General features: G+C 43.2%; 1 protein-coding gene across 4 annotated transcripts in view; it reads right to left on the reverse strand.

The window, feature by feature from the left end:
- The window catches only part of TIAM2 (TIAM Rac1 associated GEF 2), a 272,136-nt gene that overhangs the window by 48,788 nt on the left and 203,674 nt on the right, over window positions 1–19,674 (reverse strand). The window lies entirely within an intron of this gene.

Genomic DNA, 19,674 nt, shown 5'->3' on the forward strand with positions numbered 1-19,674 from the left:
TCCAGTCTGGATGACAGAATGAGACCCTATCAAGAAAGGAAAGAAAAGGAAAGAGGAGGGGAAGGAAGGGGAGGGAAGTGGTGGGGAAGGGAGGGGAGGGGTCAATAATTAAAATATAAAAATAATAAAAATAAAAATTTTAAATTTAAGTAAATTAAAAACTAAAATATTAAAAATTTTAAATAAAAAATATGAAATAAGTAGAACACATAGTTTTCCAGCCTACAACTGGAAGCACACATCCCATCCTCAGCATCCTTCTCCAATAGAGACAGAAAGACCAGCCTCTACCAAAACATAACACAAGTTTTCATTGTAATTCTTGTATTTGATAGAATGTCCCCTCAACTAGGTGAAACCAGATGATTTCTGATCCCATCCAGGTATAAGAAATCAGTCTGAGCTGATCTAGGCCCAAGAGGCTTGGATAGACTTCCAAACAAAGAAACTGCCCAGCATGATGGGGGCAGGGAAGATGGTTTCTAGAAAATCTTTAGAAGCTAGGGGAACCCCTGGAGGTTGGCACAGCTGAGACAGAAGAATGCCAGTAGCAGGTTCATGCTGATATTACCAACCACTACACAGGCACTCACATCTAAGATAGGGAACGGTCTCCGGAAAACATATAATGATCTACAAAATGCTGCAGCTCTAATTTTTTTCTTCCGTTTCCTCTTCCAACACCCTAATCTCATCCAGATAAGGACCAGACAGATAATCTCGGTCATACCTCACTGCTGTTGGTTGCAAAATTAGCCTAGGGAAGGCAGTGCTGACCCAAAAGGCATGAGGTTCCCTGGGGAAATTCTGAGTAGCAATGACAAGCAAGGATACTTGGGCCTGCCTCCCCTAGTCCCCTAATGCCACAACACAGAGGCAGTCCCCTCACCAACAAGCTGACTGCACGGGAAGTAAGACGAAACCCTCAATCCCAAGTGACCCACCGCTGTCTTCTAAGACTGCCCCCTTTCTCTGATGTGTATACCTTGGCTTAAGGGAGACCAATTTAGGTAAGTCACAAAAGAACAGCAGCCCTTACTCCTATTGCATCCAGCCTAAGTGCATCTCTCCGTTCCTGCACTCAACACATACTTCTTGAGTAGCAGCTGTTTTCCAGGCACTGTGTGAGCAGCTGGGGATGCAAAAATGAGTGAAATGCTCTCACGGGCTGCTTCTAGTCTGGGGAGAGGCAGTTGGCGAGGGAGGGGCAGACGGAGAAATGAGTGCAACCAAGTGTCACAGATGCTATGATGGAAGTCCACAGGCTGCTGAGTGGGGACACTCAGGAAGCAAGTCAATTCTCCCTGGGCCCTTAAAACACTTCAGAGGAAAGCAGACACGTGAGCAAAGGCTTTACGTCGGCGGAGTATCTATTTGACTTTCAAGCTGAAGATGACAAGGCAGGGTGGGCAGCGCGGAGAGGGGATTCCGGGGCTGGAAGCGGCCTGAGTAAAGGCGAATGCTAGGAGGAGCCGGTCACCATCGGGGAACTTGCCGAGTGTGGCTGCACAGAGTGGGGCAGAGATGGAAGACCGTCCTCGATGGACGGATGGATGGAGGACAAGAAAGTCATAGTGACATCACAGGTACAAGGTGTAAGGACCAGAGCATCACAGAAGAGAGCAACAGAAAAAAGTAAGGGATGGTTGAGCATTTGAGGAGGTAGATTCTATGGTCCCCTCTTTATCATTTATTAGATATAAGAAGATACAGAAAAGAGAGGCATCGAGAAAGACTGGTTTCTACGTCCTAGGTGACTGGGTAGATGGGAAACGCAACAAGGGGAGAACTGGGGATAAGCTTAGCTTCCGCAACGCTGAGTCTGAGACACGTGCGGGCCGTGCAGTGGGAGATTTTCAATGGTCGGGAGTCCAGAGTCTAAAGCCCAGAAAGGTCTTCACAGAGACATGGATATGGAAGTCATCAGACTATCTCTCCATAGCAGTGAAGCCAAGGGAGTGGAGGACATCAAGAGGACCGAGGAGCGAACCATAGAAACATCAGTGCATAAGGGTACGGGAGAGGGTGACCCTCAAGAGAGGTACCTTTCTTTTTATAGAGAAGTAAAAAAGAAGCATAACGCCATCAAAAAAGTCATGTCACAGAAGCCACACAACGTAAAAGTGCATTACCTAGGTTACAGAATCAAATTTGCACTAGTGCTGCCTTTACCTTGTAAATAAGGAGCCCTGGTATTTCCTAAGAGTTACATCAAGTACAGGAAATAGGACACGCCCTCCACATGCACATTCACGGATGACAGGGATTTCACAGTGCCTGCTGCACATCAGGCATGTACTAAGTACCAGGGATACAAAGATGAACAAGACCTTGAGTCCCATGAAGAACTCAGCTGTGGCAAAGGCATAAGGAGCTTTGGAGCCCGAGGTGCCAGATGGATGCTGGTGAAAATAGCACGGCTGATGTCAAAAGCGGGTGCCGAGTGAATCCTGAATCATCTGAGTCAAACTCTTCACAAGATTTTGGAACTTAAACACTGAAAACTCCCTGAACCACTGTTCGCCTCTTATAAAGGAGACCAAGAGGTACTCATTCACTTAGGGAGAAAGAGACTCATTTCAGGTAAGCATGAGAAACGGGGCAACGTGTACCTGGTAAGAGAATATTGACCCTTCCCATCAGAACCCTGCTCACTCCAGGATAAAGGCTTAGCTTTCAATCAGTGAGGCTCCCTTGGGCCCCCCAGAACCCCTTAACTTCAAGGAAACGTTGGGTGCCACCGGGTTCTGAGGCACAGGCTTGGACAGGATGGCCCAAAGGCACCAGCTCCCACTGAAGCTGGCCCTGGGGATCTGAGAAGAGAAGGCAGCTGTGGGCAGTTCCTGAGATCTGCCAAGACAGGAAATCTCAGAGGTGTTCTACTGCTCAGGTTTCCCCCAGGTGGAATGCATCTGGGCATACACAGAGTCCCTGCGGCCACCAGCCATGTGCCGGCACTGTCCTGGACATGACAGAGCACAGGAGAATCCGAGCTGGACAGTGTTCACAGCTGCCATCCCCAGCTCTGAGAGCCTCCAATTTTACCAGGACCTGTATCCCCATAAAGGGAGGGTGCCCTTATTGTTCTTTAGAGAAGAGACATGAGATGAAAGTACATTCTGGAAGAATAGAAGACTGGCTTTAAAAAGAGTGGAGGCTGGTAAAATCCGAATGCTTATTTACAAAGCTGTTTGAAACAGGCATCCTGCCCTGGGTGCCAAATGCCTATACATAGCCCCCTTATATTCTGCCCACGTCCTGAGCACCAGCTGCTAAAGGCAGTAAATATATCCTGTCCCTCCCAGGCGAAAATCTGGCTTCCCACCTGGGAGAGCCTCATCAGGACATATACAGCGCAACATGTTTTAGGGGCTGTTTGTCCCTATCAGAGAGTAATAAGCACTTGCTTCCTGCCCGCCCTGCACTCAGCACTGTACAGTACAGATGTTCAGACACGCTCCAGAAAAAGCCTCTGGCCAATCTGACTGCAAATCATGAAAAAAACAAATTATAAATTCAAGTCAAGAGTTATCTATTTGTATCTGGTTAATACATCCTTTTGTCGTTCTCATCACATTCCTCATGGCAATTAACAGTTTGGGGCAGAGGTCTAACAATTTGAAAAAAATCTAACATTTAGCACAGCCAACAAGAGCTTCTACTTAGCGAAAGAGCTTCTGCTTAGCAGTTGAGCCAGCAGAGCTGCAATGTCCCAAGTTACAGTCTGGCCCCCTCAATTTGGATCTGTCATTTAATTTACTTATCCCCTAATTCTCATGGGTGCTAGACACTGTGCATCCACTGAGTACAAGGTGCCATGACCAGAGCAGTCATGAGATCAGGCTCAGCCGTCTTTCTCCTTTAATCAACATGCTGTGGGCCGGGCGCCGTGGCTCACACCTGTAATCCCAGCACTTTAGGAGGCTAAGAGGGGGGCAGATCACAAGGTCAGGAGATCGAGACCATCCTGGCTAACATGGTGAAACCCCGTCTCTACTAAAAATACAAAAAATTAGTCAGACGTGGTGGCAGGCGCCTGTAGTCCCAGCTACTCGGGAGGCTGAGGCAGGAGAATGGCGTGAACCCGGGAGGCGGAGCTTGCAGTGAGCCGAGATCACACCACTGCACTCCAGCCTGGGCAACAGAGCGAGATTCCATCTCAAAGCAAACAAACAAACAAACAAAAAACCATGCTGTGGACACTCCAGGCAGGCTACCACAGAAAATGTCTGCCTCCCTGCTCTTCTGCACAGCCTATAGCTCCTTACAAACAACTGGGGAACATTTGTGGCTTCAGGTTTGAGACACCTGGTCATTCAGCTTCCTCCTGAACTGTGCATCAGTACCTGGCCCATTAGCGCCACGGTCAGCCAAGTCACTGGCAACCCCGGATCCTTTTACAACGAAAGGGCAAAATTTGTTCAAGGAACATCCTGGGTACCAACTTAAAAACAGAAATATCAGAAAATGTTGAAGTTGAGGTTGCCTCACCCACACAGCTCGTAATCTGAATTCAAAATGTACAGTGACATCATTTCCAAATCCAACCTAGCACAGTTAATATGCAAATGTGTGGGCTTTGCCATTTCTTTTTCCTGTTGCCCAGAAGGCACCAATAGATCTAGGTGCTCACTATGATAGGCTCAAGGGGGAATTCTTTGGAAACGGGCAGCAATGGGAAGCTTGGGAGAAGGCCTGGCATGCGTGATGGCGTCCCTGCCAGCACCCCACCTGCAGCTTCATCCTAAGGAAGCCTGACTCTCCTCAGGCAGCTACGTATGGTTCATCTGGCTGACGCCATCCCATAACCCCAGTCTTGCCGGCAGCCTCCTCCTTCCTTAACCAGGCAGCAAGAGACTAGGCAACAAAGTTCTCTGTACTCCCTGGACACCCACCAGGTGGCCACCAGCAGACCCTGGAGACACCAGGCAGCTCCTGATCTTAAGGACAGGTAGGGAAGAGTTCCCCTGCCTTTCCAGCAGCCAGGATGGGGCCTCCTGAGGACAGACAACTGGTTCCTAGAAAAAGTGATCTGAGAATCACTCCACCCCAAAGTCTGAGAGTACCTCCCCAGTTCTCAGAAACAGCAATTAAAGAGAAATGAAATTAAAAATCTCAACATGGTATTAATCCGTAGCCAAAGGCAAGAAATGCAAAGTGACAACAGAGTATTTGTTTTCTCTTCTTAGGTACAAGGCGACTTTTGTTTTCTAGAAATTAATAATGGTAGTTGCTATGGTTTGAATATGTTCCCCAGAATTCGCGTGTTGGAAGCTTAATCCTCAATGCAGCAGTGTTGGGAGGTAGACTTAGCGGGAGGTGTTGAGGTCATGAGGGCTCTACCCATGACTCATGAATATTAATGCCACGATAAAAAGGGCTCTCAGTAGTGGCTCTGTTCTCTTCCGCTGCTTACTCTTCCACCTTCAGCCATGTGGGGAATGCAGCGTTCAAGGTGCCATCTTGACCTAATGGCACCTTGATACTGGACTTCCCGGCCTCTAGGACTGCGAGCCCGTTAATTTGTTTCAAAATTACCCAGTGTGTGGTATTTTTTACAGTAGCGCAAATGAACTAAGACAGCAGTCACGGCATTGGAAAAAAGCCGTGCTTCAATATGTGGACTAAGGATTCATTTGAAATAGACTAAAAGTATCGGGCATGAGAATGAAAACTGTTTTTAAAATATGTTTTTCATGCTTCAAAGCATATATTATAGTACACTGATTTTTAATATCTCATCTCCAAAGGGTCCTTTTTGATAATATATACTTTTACTATCCTGAAATAAAAATCATTCTTAATATAATCTGCCTCCATACATAGTTCCTTCAAAAGCAATATACTACCCTAAAAATAACACAAAAAGAAAAATAAAGGGAAAGTAATTTATAATTAAAAACCATGTGTTTGAATACTTTGTTTGAATTATACTCCATATGTAAATGGCAGCAGAACCTCTCCAGAAGCCGTGAGGAAGCTATCAGCCACTGGCTCTACAGGCTTTGTCCCAAGCTTCATCACAGACCAGTGCAGAGTGTGCCTTAGTGGTATGACCATCAGTGATGTGATTTTCCAAAATGGCAAAACTCTTGGCAAAGTTCTGAGCAAAACAAAGGATGTGCTTCCCTTTTTTCTTGGGTTGCCATCTTCCCAGAAAATCCAAGTACCCTATAGCTGTGGGGAAAAAATAATTTGCATTTCTTTGTAAAATGGAGGTAATTCCTAGCTCAGATAATTATACGCATGTTTTTTTCACCTCCACTAAGGTCCAGTTGAACAACGTGCAATATATCGGATTAACTTGATCACTGTAGGATGTCCAGCAACCATGTCCCCAACTACCAAATGTCACCATCCCTGGAATCATTATGATAACCAAAAACAGAATCACAAACTTCCAAAATGTCAACACCACCACCTCTGAGAACTGCCTCTGCCCATCCCCGTGGCCAGGACCTCAACTTTACTTCTATGAAAATCAAGTGGCATCAGAGGATGCAAAATGCATCCAACCCATAGCATTTTGCACCCTCCGAGTATTAGCCTCCCTCACTTCCCAAAGAAAGATAAAATATACTCACTAAAGCAATTAAAAATATAGCAGCCAGATAACGATGAAGTGTATTTCAGTGGGACTCTCATCTCAGGCTCAAAAAATGTTTTTAGTTGATTAAATCGTTAATCCTTAGAAACCCCTTCTGATGTGAAAACTATAGAAGAATAATTTTCTAAGAAGACTGAAAAAAATCTAAAAAATAATGTCAAAGTAGTTACAAGTGAATAATAAATGGTTTAATTAAGTTTTCAACTACATAATCCATTGTGGCATTACAGTTACACATCTCTGACATTTAATACTTACATTCTACTATCTACTCACATCCAGATAAAATAATGTACTTTGTTTGAATTATGCTATTAATCTATTTGATTTACTCAGTTTCTCTATTCAGTTTCTCAGAATTTATCCTATGCAATTTCATAAACGAAACACTTATAGAGAATCAAAGAATTTTAGATCAGAAAAAAAACTCCGAAATTACCCCATTCAATTCCTTCATTTTATGTATCTTTTGTTTTTTAAAAAAGTACAAATGCAATTTTAAGAAAAGATTAAAATTTTGGTAAATCAAAGCTGCCAGCTGAGGCTTAATAACATTATGTAAATAGAAAATTAAGACTTTTTTTCAGTTCTCCAAGCTTCACCCACTATTACAAAACTCTGCATTAATGCTCATAGCCAGTTATCTCAGTACAAAGAGCACATTGAACATTTGCAAAGAACATCTTTGCAAATCTCTCCTTTTATTTTATTTTATTTTATTTTATTTTTCTCTGAGACAGAGCCTTGCTCTGTTGCCCAGGCTGGAATGCAGTAGTGGAACTCAGCTCATTGCAACCTCTGCTTCCCAGGGGTGATTCTCGCGTCTCAGCCTCCCCGGGAGCTGGGACTATGGGTACACACCACCATACCCAGCTAATTTTTTTTTTTTTTTTTTTTTTTTTGTATTTTTAGTAGAGACAGGGTTGGCCATATTGGCCAGGATGGTCTCAAACTCCTGACCTCAAGTGATCCACCCACCTCAGCCTCCCAAAGTGCTGGGATTACAGGCATGAGCCACCGCGCCCAGCCACAATCTCTCCTTTTAAATTTAACTTTGTGGCCAGTGGGGTGATTCATGCCTATAAACCCAGAACTCTGGGAGGCCAAGGCAGGAGGATTGCTTGTGGTCAGGAGTTCAAGACCAGCCTGGGCAACATGGAAAGACTCCACCTCTATTTTAAAAAAAAAAAAAAAAAAAAAAAAAAAAAAAAAAAGTTATCCAGTATGGTGTTGCACACCTGTAGTCCCAGCCACTCAGGAGGCTGAGGCAGGAGGATCACTTAAGCCCAGGAGGTAGAGGCTGCAGTAGCTTGTGATTGTGCCATTGCACTCCAGCCTAGGCGACAGAGTGGGACTTTGCTTTTAAGACAATTTCTTCTAAATAAATAAATTTAAATTTGTAAACTTTGTATAGCAATGTATATTTTTAAGTAACACAGATTGTCCTAAAATTTACTCAAACTTTTACTTTAAAGTGCAGTGGTTTGTGACGTCTTTCATTAATGACATCAGCTGTACTGTGCCATCCAGGCAAATATTTCTGATCATCAGTCAGTGAAAGAGAATGAAAACAAAGCATTTAAATGAAATAATAGAAATAACTGAGAGAAAAAAAAAATAACTCTTGAGTGACCACATTCAAAGGTGAGTCAGGTCCCAAACTGCACCATTAACAAAGAGATCACCATGTATTATTACCTACTCTTAATATAGATAAAATCAGTCTTTTCTGACCATATCCGCGGCTTTGCATTTTTTTATCATTATGACTCGTGTCAGGGAAATTCCAAGCAGCAATTTGAATGTTATTAAGCTTGCAAAGAAATAAATTCTATTACAGCATAAATACTGTGCTAGAAAGATATACATTTCATAAATCTTCCAAGTCCATTTAACCCGAGGTCACATTCCAATCGGTGATGTTTTCGACAATGCAAGCTAACACCGGCGATAAACAGAGAGTGGTAAAGTAAATGCTGGTGGTAAATGTTTCTTAATAGCAGGCTGCCAGGATCTGATTCAATTGTCTTGTGATAAATGTCCTTACAGTGGGAAAGAATACTTAAAAGGAACAGGAATATGGCAGATGTTCTCATAGTAGAAAGGTGCTGCCACAGCCACCTCCACACTGACGGCAACACTCCTTCTGAGAACAATGAAAAAGAGTGTTTAGATGTATCCACGGCCTCCTTTGCCAGGCAGGCTACGGCAGGGACTGAGGCAGTGTGCTTAACCCAGAGAAAGAAGGTGCAGTGCCTCCCATGGGGTTTTATCAGAGCCCCAATGAAAAATACACCGTCAGTGATGAGAGAGATCTTCAACCAAGGTTTTGGTACTGCAAGGAAACAGACACCCACTAGCACTGGTAGGACACCCAAAGCCACACTTACTTACCTTCAGAGGCATGTAACAGACAATACTGTATTTCACACACTCAAAGAATTTTAACAAAGTTGAATTTCAGTTCAAAGCCCTTAGGTACTACTTAGCTGCAGCTCTATTTAAAGACTTTGAGAAGAAACCTAGAAAAAAGTACACATGAGATTCTATTAGAGAAAGTTGCTACGGAAAAAAGAAAATTTGAGGAAACTTTTCAGTAAGTGCTATGGTTCTCCTGGATTAAAAGAAGGTGAAATTGAATATTATTCAGCCATAAAAAGGAATGAAGGATTGATTCATGCTACAACATGGATGAACCTTGAAAACATTATGCTAAGTGAAAGGAGCCAGACACGACAGGTTACACATTGTATTTTCATTCTTATATGAAATGCCCAGAATAGGTAAATCCATAGACACAGAAAGTAGATTCATAGCTGCCAGGAGTTCGGGTTGGGGGATGGAGGATGAGGAGTGACTTCATTTGTTTTTTTTCATTTTTTTTTAATTTTACTATATTTTTGAGATGGAGTCTCGCTCTGTTACCAGGCTGGAGTGCAGTGGCACAATCTTGGCTCACTGCAACCTCTGCCTCCCGGGTTCAGGTGATTCTCCTGCCTCAGCCTCCCAAGTAGCTGGGACTACTGATGCACACCACCACGCCCAGCTAGTTTTTGTATTTTTAGTAGAGACGAGGTTTCACCATGTTGGCCAGGATGGTCTCGATCTCTTGACCTTGTGATCTGCCTGCCTCAGGCTCCCAAAGTGCTGGGATTACAGGCGTGAGCCACCATGCCCGGCTTTGAGGAGTGACTTCTGCTGGGTGTGAGTCTTCTTTTTTGAGGGGATAAAACTGTTGTGGAATTAGACAGTAGTGATGGCTGCACAATTTTGTGAATATGCTAAAAACCACTTAATGGCACACTGTAAAAGGTCAATTGTAGAGTATGTTAATTCCATTCAGTTTTTAAAAAAGAAGATAAGGAAGTCAGGGTAGATATTCCAGGGGAAAAGTTAGAATTAACAGCAAAACTCCACCATAAGAGGGTTCCGAAGAACCAAATCACAGGAAATATCTGGTCACATGATTGCAAGGTTAATGAAAAGCTGTATGAACCATCAAAAAAGGAACAAGAATAGATAGTGAAGCTATGACCACAAACAACTGACCTTTCCCTGAACTGAGAAACCCCCAGATGATTACCAGAACTTTCCGATTGTCAGTCCCAACCCCCCGATAAGAATCCAGATAAGAAGACAAGGGCTATCAGCAATCCGGTCACATCTAAATTTGCTTTACTGCAAGGCGAATTATAACTCGGTTTTACTCTATGAATATTAATAGATAAATCTTTAAAAGGAAAAAAAAAGCAGTTAAAATCCAGATATTTTTCCCTACATGGAAGGAGAAACAGGAAGACACAGTTCTAGCTGTATGTGCCACTGACTATGACCTCGTCCAAAGCACCAGAGGCTCGATGTCTCTCTATACCTTGATTTACCCAGCTGTGAAAGTAAAACGATAATAACACATCTCTGCTCCATCAGGGTGATGTGAGGGATAATTAATATTTTTAAGGTTCTTTGTGAGCTTTATATTGAGACAGCCTGCCATTATTATGAAGGCTTAACAAACACGTTCTCTACCGCAGACAAGACCTGACTCTATTTAAGGAGGGAATGAGACTGGCTGCAAAACCAAAATGGAATGTTTGATCCATTACTTTGCTTTTTTCACTCCATACAATTTTGGAGGAAATGTACACTCCTGTAGTCCTTACATTGTCACTTCAGTCACATTAATACAAGAATTTTAGAGAGAGAAGGAAAACGTTTTAAACTATTTTGCCTGATCCCTTAAGAGTCAAGAAAATAGTTATAGTAACCTGCCCAAGGTCACAGATGACAAAGCCAGGAACTAGAATCCATTTGAGACTTTATTTGAGACCCATAGTCTTTTACAAATGTTACTATCCCCAAATTAAAACAACTCACTGTCACTATTGGCCTATACTGGTGATATAGAAGTTACTGTTCTTAGGCTGGGCACGGTGGCTCACACCTGTAATCCCAGCACTTTGGGAAGACGAGGTGGGCAGATAACCTGAGGTCAGGAGTTCGAGACCAGCCTGGCCAACATGATGAAACCCTGTCTCTATTTTAAAAATAAAAAAAAATATCTGGGTGTGGTGGTACATGCCTGTAGTCCCAGCTACATAGGAGGCTAAGGCAGGAGAATCGTTTGAACCTGGGAGGCAGAGGTCGCAGTGAACTGAGATCGCACCATTTGTCTGGGTGACAAAGCGAGACTCCGTCTCAAAAAAATTTTTTTAATTAAAAAAAAAAAGAAGTTACTGTTCTTTTTTAGTTGTGGTTTTGGTTTAGCTGGCAAATTAACTGTCACGGACACCAATTAGCCCATTAAAACTGAAGAACAGCACAGACGTGGGCCAGCAACTAGGCTCCGTGGACTCCCAGGATATACAGCAGGACTCCAGAGCTGGGGCATGTGATTCTCCACCACCACAGCTATGGGCCATCCCAGGGTGCCCTCCACACATGTGCCAGTGATGGAGACCTCGGCTCAAGAAAGTCTCGGCACCATTCCCTTGCATCAGATTTATAAAGAAGAAATCTTGGAAACCTCAAGATGTGTTCCAAGGATTCCTTTTACCCCCCATAATCCATTCTCAAGAACGTTGCCTTAACTTTCATTAAGAGATTTCTAACAACCTTCCTTTCACTCAATAGCTATTTACTCAATGCCTGCTATTTTTATCAAGAATTGTGCTGGCTGCTGTGTCTGAAACATCCTTTATACTCTTCAAAGTCCCTGTTTTCAAGGGATTGTCAGTAGTAGGTTAATTAGGACAGGCACACAGAGAGCTATATTGCAAAGCAACTTCCATATCAGGAATACAGACAAAATGCTTTCAGAGTTCAAAAGAAAAAGACCCCATGATATCGCCAGTGTGACATGCAAGCAGCCCATACTTCTCACAGACTACAATTGTAAAAGAGAAGCATGAAAGGTGCGTATTTAGGTTCTGTGAACTTCTACTCCCAAAGATCCCAAAAAATGATAAAACTTCTATCTATGCCGCACCTTTTAAATATACCTAGCACATGCATTAATTTTCTCCTCTTTCCCCAGTGAACACATACTGACTCACTCAGTGATATGGTTTGACTGTGTTCCCACCCAAATCTCATCTTGAATTGTAGTTCCCACAATCCCCACCTGTCTTGGGAGGGACCCACTGGGAGGTAATTTAATCATGGGCATGGTTACTTCCATGCTGTTCTGGTGATAGTGAGTTCAAACGAGATCTGATGGTTTCATGAGGGGCTTTCCCCCTTTTGGTCGGCACTTCTGCTTGCCACTGCCATGTGAAGAAGGACGTGTTTGCTTCCCCTTCCACCATGATTGTAAGTTTCCTGAGGCCTCCCCAGCCCAGTGGAACTGTGAGTCAATTAAACCTTTCTTATATAAATTACTCAGTCTCGGGTATGTCTTTATTAGCAGCATGAGAACAGACTAATACAGTCAAGGTCAAAGAACATCCACATGGAGCTAAAGTCTTGCTGGTTGGACACACCCGGTGACTGGCATTTTGGAGTCATGGGTATTAAGGTTAGGAAAGCTAGGCTTCCTATCACCATTTTCAGTCCCCATTTTTCCTCAATCATTTGTATAAAATAATGACAAAATTCAACAAATGTTCAAATAATGTTGCTAATACTGCTATGCAAAGATGCCTAAACTTCACAAAAGAACGACATGGCCATTCATCAACTGAAACACGAAAGACAGAATTAGATTCACAAATGGCAATTTAGGAGAAAATAACTAGTGTTTGGAAAGAAAAATGTTAAAATGTGAAGAATCACATGTCGTTTCATTCAGCAGTTTCCAAGTGCTTCACTGGGAAGTCCAGATTTGGTAGCAAGCCCACTGGGAGACTTCTGGAAGGAGGGGGCATCCTGCCACTCTAGAAAATGTGGAACAGCACCTGCTCACCCCCCAGGGCAGCTGGCCAGAGCTCCTAGCAGAAGATACACAATAATTTTGCTAACAATTTCACATGCTTTTTTCCAAATAATCTTCTCCAGAGCTACCAACAAGTAACAAAATGGGATAATTTGAACTTTGTCACATTTTCCCATGACATGTTAAAGATGTTAACAGCCAAAAGCAAGAAAAGATAAAAGATAAATAGATTTATATGAGACTGGATAATTTATAAATAATCATAGCTGAGTATGGTAGGGCAGAAATAAATTTATGAGATACAACAGATCAGAACTAAATTGTCTGAAATGAAAGGAATTGATGTGCTACAATTTGTATTTCAAAGCCTATTGATTTCTTCTCCTATAAATAAATATGTGTTTTCCTTACCCTATGAGTGGACATCTTTAAATTACGGGTAACATGTCACTCAAATTTCCTCTCTTTCTCTTTATGTTGCTAATTTTGATGAATTTAATGGAATTTTCTGGATAGGTTTTCACTGTAAATTCATTTACCATTTAGAGCATCTTCTAGACAAGGTTATTAAGATTCCCAATCATAGAGTAACCCCCAACATCATCCAATCGAGAGAAAAGACCAATGCCTTTTAAAATTTCCCCCTTTCTCTTTCTGTTGTTAATTTTGATGCCTCTTGTGGAATTTTATTCATGGGTTTTCATTTCAAAACGGTTTTGGAAGCAGGTGAAATATTCAACATAAACAGTGGTTAAACACAAGGAGTTCCTAAACCAATTCCTCATCTTTCCCCAAAGCTGCTCCACACTCATCTTCCTATTTTAACTGATGGAAACTCCAACCTTCTAGATGCTTAGGCCAAAACCTGGTGGTCACCCCTGATCCCTCTCCTTCCAGTCTCTGGCTGAGCTCTGTTGGCTCCACTGCCACTGCCACCACCCCAAGCAGACCCCACCCCCTCACCTCTCTCCAGGGTGATAGCAAAGCCTCTGTTCCACCACTGCCTCCCTTGAGTCTATTTTCAACAACACTCGGGGATCCTTACCAATCACTCGTCAGATCATGTAACTTCTCTGCTCAAACGTAGGCAATGGCTCTTCCCTCCCCTCCAATAAATGGACCTCACAATGGTCTCTGAGGCCAGCCTGATCTGGCCTGATTGGGCCTCACACTTCCTCTGGGCCTCACCTCTCACTGCTCTGCTCTTCCCTTGCCCTTCCAGGCACATCTGCCGAAAAACAGGCCACATCAAGGCACGTGTGATTGTTCCCTCAGCTTGGAAGGCTTTGCCCCCTGACGGCCACGTGGCCCCATCCTTGACCTCCCACAAGCCTATGCTCCTAGGTGCCCATTGTTCCAGCCTGCCCTGTGCACAACTGCAACCAGCCTGGTCCCTACTCCCCATCTCTCCCATCCTGATCAATTTTCATTCTATCACACTTATCATCTGTGAGTACATTACATAACATTAATTGTGAAGTTCCTGCTTACTCTGTATGTCCACACACTAAAATACAAGTAAGCTCCATGTGGGCAAGGAGGCTTTTTTACCTACTGTGTTCCTGTTTATCTCTAGCACTCCTAGATCAGCGCCTGATACAACAGGCAGTAACTAAATATTTGTTAAACCAAAGAAAAGTAAAATGAGAGAAAAATATTTTTCTCCAGAGATCACTGGTTTCTCAGCTTGGCCTCAGTGTGTTCTTCACAGGTGATGGGTACCTAACATGGGGTAAAAAATTGCAAATCTCATGTCATGGACCTAATTTACGTGCCTGAATTCAGGATTAAGTATGGAAGTTCATTTCCCACCTTGAAGGCAAAAAATTCTCAAATTATTTGCACCCGGATTCAACCTCAAGGTATAAACAAAGCCACAGCTCCCTTCTTAGCTACAACTTTTATTGTGCACACCTCAAATAAGCCACATTTTAGATATAACATAAGCCTTAGAATCTTGTTGAAAAATAAAGTTAATGTTTGTATTAATCCATAATCACGCTGCTAATAAAGACATACCGGAGACTGGGTAATATATAAAATAAAGAAGTTTAATTGAGTCACAGTTCCGCAGGGCTGGGGAGGCCTTAGGAAACTTACAATCATGGTGAAAGGAGACACAAACATGTCTTTCTTCACATGGTGTCAACAAGAAGAATCAATGCCCAGCAAAGGCAGAAGCCCCTTATAAAATGATCAAATCTCATGAGAACTCACTCACTATCATGAGAACAGCATGGGGGAACCTGCCCCCATAATTCAATTACCTCTACCTGGCCCCTCCCATGACACATGGGGATTAAGGGAACTCTAATTCAAGATGAGATTTGGGTGGGGACACAGCCAAACCATGAAATGTTTGAAATGTTTAAAGTAGAAGACCTGGGGTTTTCTTCTTTTTCATACTCTGAGTCCTGTTGTTCCTATATCCTCTACTCATTTGTTCAAATGTTCAAGCAAATATTTGTTGAATGACTCTACTTATGTGCCCAGTGATTTATTGGTGTCAAATACAAGACAGAGTCCCTGTAAAAAAAAAAAAAAAAAAAAAAAAGGAGGACAGAGTATCACCTGCTACCTATGTGCTCTGAGGGAGGGAAGAGCAGGGACTGCCTGCCACGCTGTGACACCCACCTCTCAGCCCACTGCTGCCTGGCCACCATTCATCATCTCTTAGGCGACTAGCAGCAGCTGCAATGTGCTTCCCTGGCTGGCACTGGGGCTGCCTGTTTTTCTAACCTACGAATCTGACCCACCGTACCCTGATCATCTTTTCCCTGTGGATCTTTACATCCAGGCTTCTCGCAGTTCCCTGGACCCTTTGTCACTTGGCCCCTTCACCTGTCTCACCCTACCTTCTCCTCGTCTCCATTTGCACCTGCGTCTCCAACCGTCTGAGTTACTCACACACCTCCCCAGAGCTAGACAGCCCCGGCCTCCTCCCAGCTTCTCTGCACCTGGAATGCTCTATGGCCCCTCATCGACCTTCTTATTCTCTAGGGGTTAACACGGGTGAGACCCTCCCTGGAGAGTGGCCCTGATTCACCTGGAACACAAGTTTTCTGCTCCTCTGTGTTGCTGCTCTGTATGTATCGGAACAGCCCTTCTCCAGTTGTGATCTGTAGAGGGGTCACCAAGACCCTTCCAAGGAGTCCACGAGTTGAAAATTATTTTCTGAAAAATGTCAAATGGCATTTGCCTTTTCCTCTCTGAGGACATGTGCACTGATGGTGCAAAGCATCTGCTGCTGTCTCAGCACAAATAAGACAGGAACACCAAACTGCACTCAGCACCATCGTGCTCTTCATTGCCACACTCTTACATTTAAAAACGCGCCAGTTTCACTTAAGAATGTCCTCAGTGGAGCAGCAAAAATTGGTAATTGTCCTAAATCTCCACCCTTGGAAGGAAGCACACTTACAACTCGCCAGCTGCATACCCAAGCACAATCGTAGCATTGAGGAAAAACATACGTACAACTGTGTTGGGAGCTGAACTAACTGCTTTTTTTCAAGAACCACAATTTTTACTTGGAAAATAAAGGTGAGAAAAAAACATTTTCTTTAAAAGGAACAAAAGGAGCCCGACAGTATTGGTAGATATAATTCAAACTGTCCAACAAAAATCAGAATCTTGGAAAATTTGTGACTGACACCGTGAGCTTCCCAATACTTCTCCAATGAGATCTGAGTGTGAAATTTTCTTTTGAGACAAGGTCTCGCTCTGTCACCCAGGCTGAGTGCAGTGGCACAATCATAGCTCCCTGAAGACTCAACCTCCTAGGCTCAAGCAATCCTCCCACCTCAGCCTCCCGAGTAGCTGGGACTACAGGCACAAGCCACCACGCCCAGCTAATTTTTTATTTTTTGTAGAGATAGGATCTCACTACATTGCCCAGGCTGGTCTCAACCTCCTGGCCTCAAGCCATCCTCCTGCCTCCACCTCCCAAAAATCCTGGGATTACTGGTGTGAGCCACTATGACTGGTCTGAAAGTGATTTTTAATACTGTGAAATGAAATGTCCATATTTGGAAGATCTGCATAACTTAGTGATCCCATTATTTCCAAATAAACAAGGCATGTTATGAAATCATGCATGAGTAAAAGATCTATTCCAAGTGCAAGACAGGCCAATGAATTTTAATGACCCCAAATAAGAAAACTCCACTAATAATGCCTCAGGTTCCACACTGCAACTAACCTTGAAGAAATGGCCACTTGTTGAGTTTTGGGGCACTGTGAAAGAATATCCACAGTTGTCTGAAAGGAGTATCAAAATACTCCCCCCTTTTCCAACTACACTTATCTGTATAAGAATGAATTTTCTTTAAATAACTTCCACCAAAGCAATACACTGCAACAGACTGAATGCAGTCGCTGATATGAGAATCTAGCTTTCTTCTATTAAGATGCACATTAAAGAAATTTGCAAAAATGTAAAATAAGGCTACTCTTCTCACTAAGGTTTTTTTTTTTTTTTTGGTTTGAGGAGACATTTCATTAAAAGTATGTTTATTGTGTTTACATAAAAATGGATCCACTATTGTTATGTTAAAATAAATAAACATTTTGGACATTTCTCAGTTTACATTTCTAATACAGTCAGTACCAATAGATATAGATGTAGCCTGCATAACTAAAGCTCTTTGGGGCCCTCAATAATTTGTAATAGTAAAGGGTCCAGAAAGAGACCGACATGTCCAAGAACTGTAAAACCAATGACAATGCTGGATTATGACTGCTGTCTGTACACACGTCTGCCTCCAGACCATAGCACCCCGAATACCACAACTGTGGTTTTTTTTCATGTTTGTATTTCTGCCATCAAACATGGTGCTTGACACGTAAACTCAGTTTATTACCTTACAGTTCTGAAAATCAGAAGACTAAGGCCACAGGGCTGTGTTCTATCTGTAGGCTCTAAGGGAGGACTCTTTCCATCCCTTTTCCAAATTCTAGAGGCTGCCTGCTTTCCTTGGCTCGTGGCTGCCACCTCTCTCCCTCCCTCATCACATTTACTTCTCTGATTCTGACCTTCCTCTCTCCAAAAAGGACCCCTGTGATTACACTGGGCCTCCCACCTAATCCATGAAAATCCATCCCCTATCTCAAGATAATTAACTTAATCACATCTTCAAAGTCTTTTGAAATTTAAAATCCCTTTTGCCATATTCACAGGTTCTGGGGAATGTGGACATGTTTGGGATGGGCCATTATTCTGTCCACCACAGCCATGTACTAAGGCAACGGAGTAAAAACAAGGCAGAAAAATACCCCAGTATTTTCCCCAATTTTTTTTATTGTTGTTGTTCTTGTTTTTTATGAGACAGAGTCTCGCTCTGTCATCTAGGCTGGAATGCAGTGGCACAATCTTGGCTCACTACAACCTCCACCTCCTGGGTTCAAGCGATTCTCCTGCCTCAGCCTCCCGAGTGATAGCCTGAACTACAGGTGTGCGCCACCACACCCAGCTAATTTTTGTATTTTTAATAAAGACAGGGTTTCACCATGTTGCGCAGGCTGGTCTTGAACTCCTGAGCTCAAATGATCAGCCTGACTCAGCCTCCCAAAGTCCTGGGATTACAGGCGTGAGCCACCGCGACTAGCCAATTTTCCTCAATATTTAGAATTCTCCAGGCCAGGATGAGAAAGAAACTAAGAACAATGATGACCTCTGGAAGAGACACTGCACGGCTAAGAAGAGGGTAGGAGGAATGTATCTACATATTCAACAAACACTTACATGGCCTTTACTATGTGCCAGGCAGTATCTAGTGCTTTCCAAATACTAGTCCGTTGCTCCCACAAAAATCCTAGACCATTTTATAGTTGCAAAACCTAAGCTTTCAGGTTAAATGACTTGCCCAAGGTCACACAACTAGTGAGTAGAAGAGGCTGGAGCCAGCACCTGAACCAGGTCATCAGATGGTGTCCATGCTCTTCACCACTGCCCGATGTAGCTTGGGGGACTTGGCTGTCACTGTTTACCCTTCTACACTGCTGGCATTTCATACCATGCACATGTATTACCATCTGAAAAAGTGAAGATAGTGTCACAATACAGTTATCTCTAAACATGAGAGTAGGAAGAAAATTATCACACTTGGTCCTTCCCAATGATCTCACTTCCTTCATAGGCAGGAATAAAGTGAGAAATATAATTCACTTTCAAGCCCCTTACAAAAGAAGGGGAAAAAAATAGAAACACAAACAAGCACCATTTGGCAGCCAGTACTCATAACACCGACAGGAAAGTGAGATTTTTTTTTTTTCCTTATGTAACAGGCTGCAAAGTTTCCTCTTCTCAGCAGCCAATGGTTTCATAGAACTACTGCTTCAGAGACAGTTGGCTCACTCTACCTTCATAGGAGACCTGCCTGGCATCCCAGACTCTCAAATGTCTATCAAAAGTGGCAGAGCCAACACATATTTCACACAGTGTGCTTCAGAGAACTTCTGTAGATTTTTATCTCAAAGATGTATTTATATTTAATGTTCAGAGAGAAAAGCCAAGACTGATTTTTATTCAAAATGCTGGGAACATTTATTTAACAGTTCTCCTCCTGACCCTCATACTGCCTGGTCCTCTGTCATGGGCTGTCCCCTCCCCACCAGCTGCCCCTGTCACAGGCCAGCAGGGTGTTATTCCATCTACCTCACCCCTAAAGGGGACCGGTGAGGACCACACTTTAGTGGG

Source organism: Chlorocebus sabaeus, chromosome 13 (genome assembly GCF_047675955.1).
Source record: "Chlorocebus sabaeus isolate Y175 chromosome 13, mChlSab1.0.hap1, whole genome shotgun sequence".
In the NCBI taxonomy this organism is placed as follows: Eukaryota; Metazoa; Chordata; class Mammalia; order Primates; family Cercopithecidae; genus Chlorocebus; species Chlorocebus sabaeus.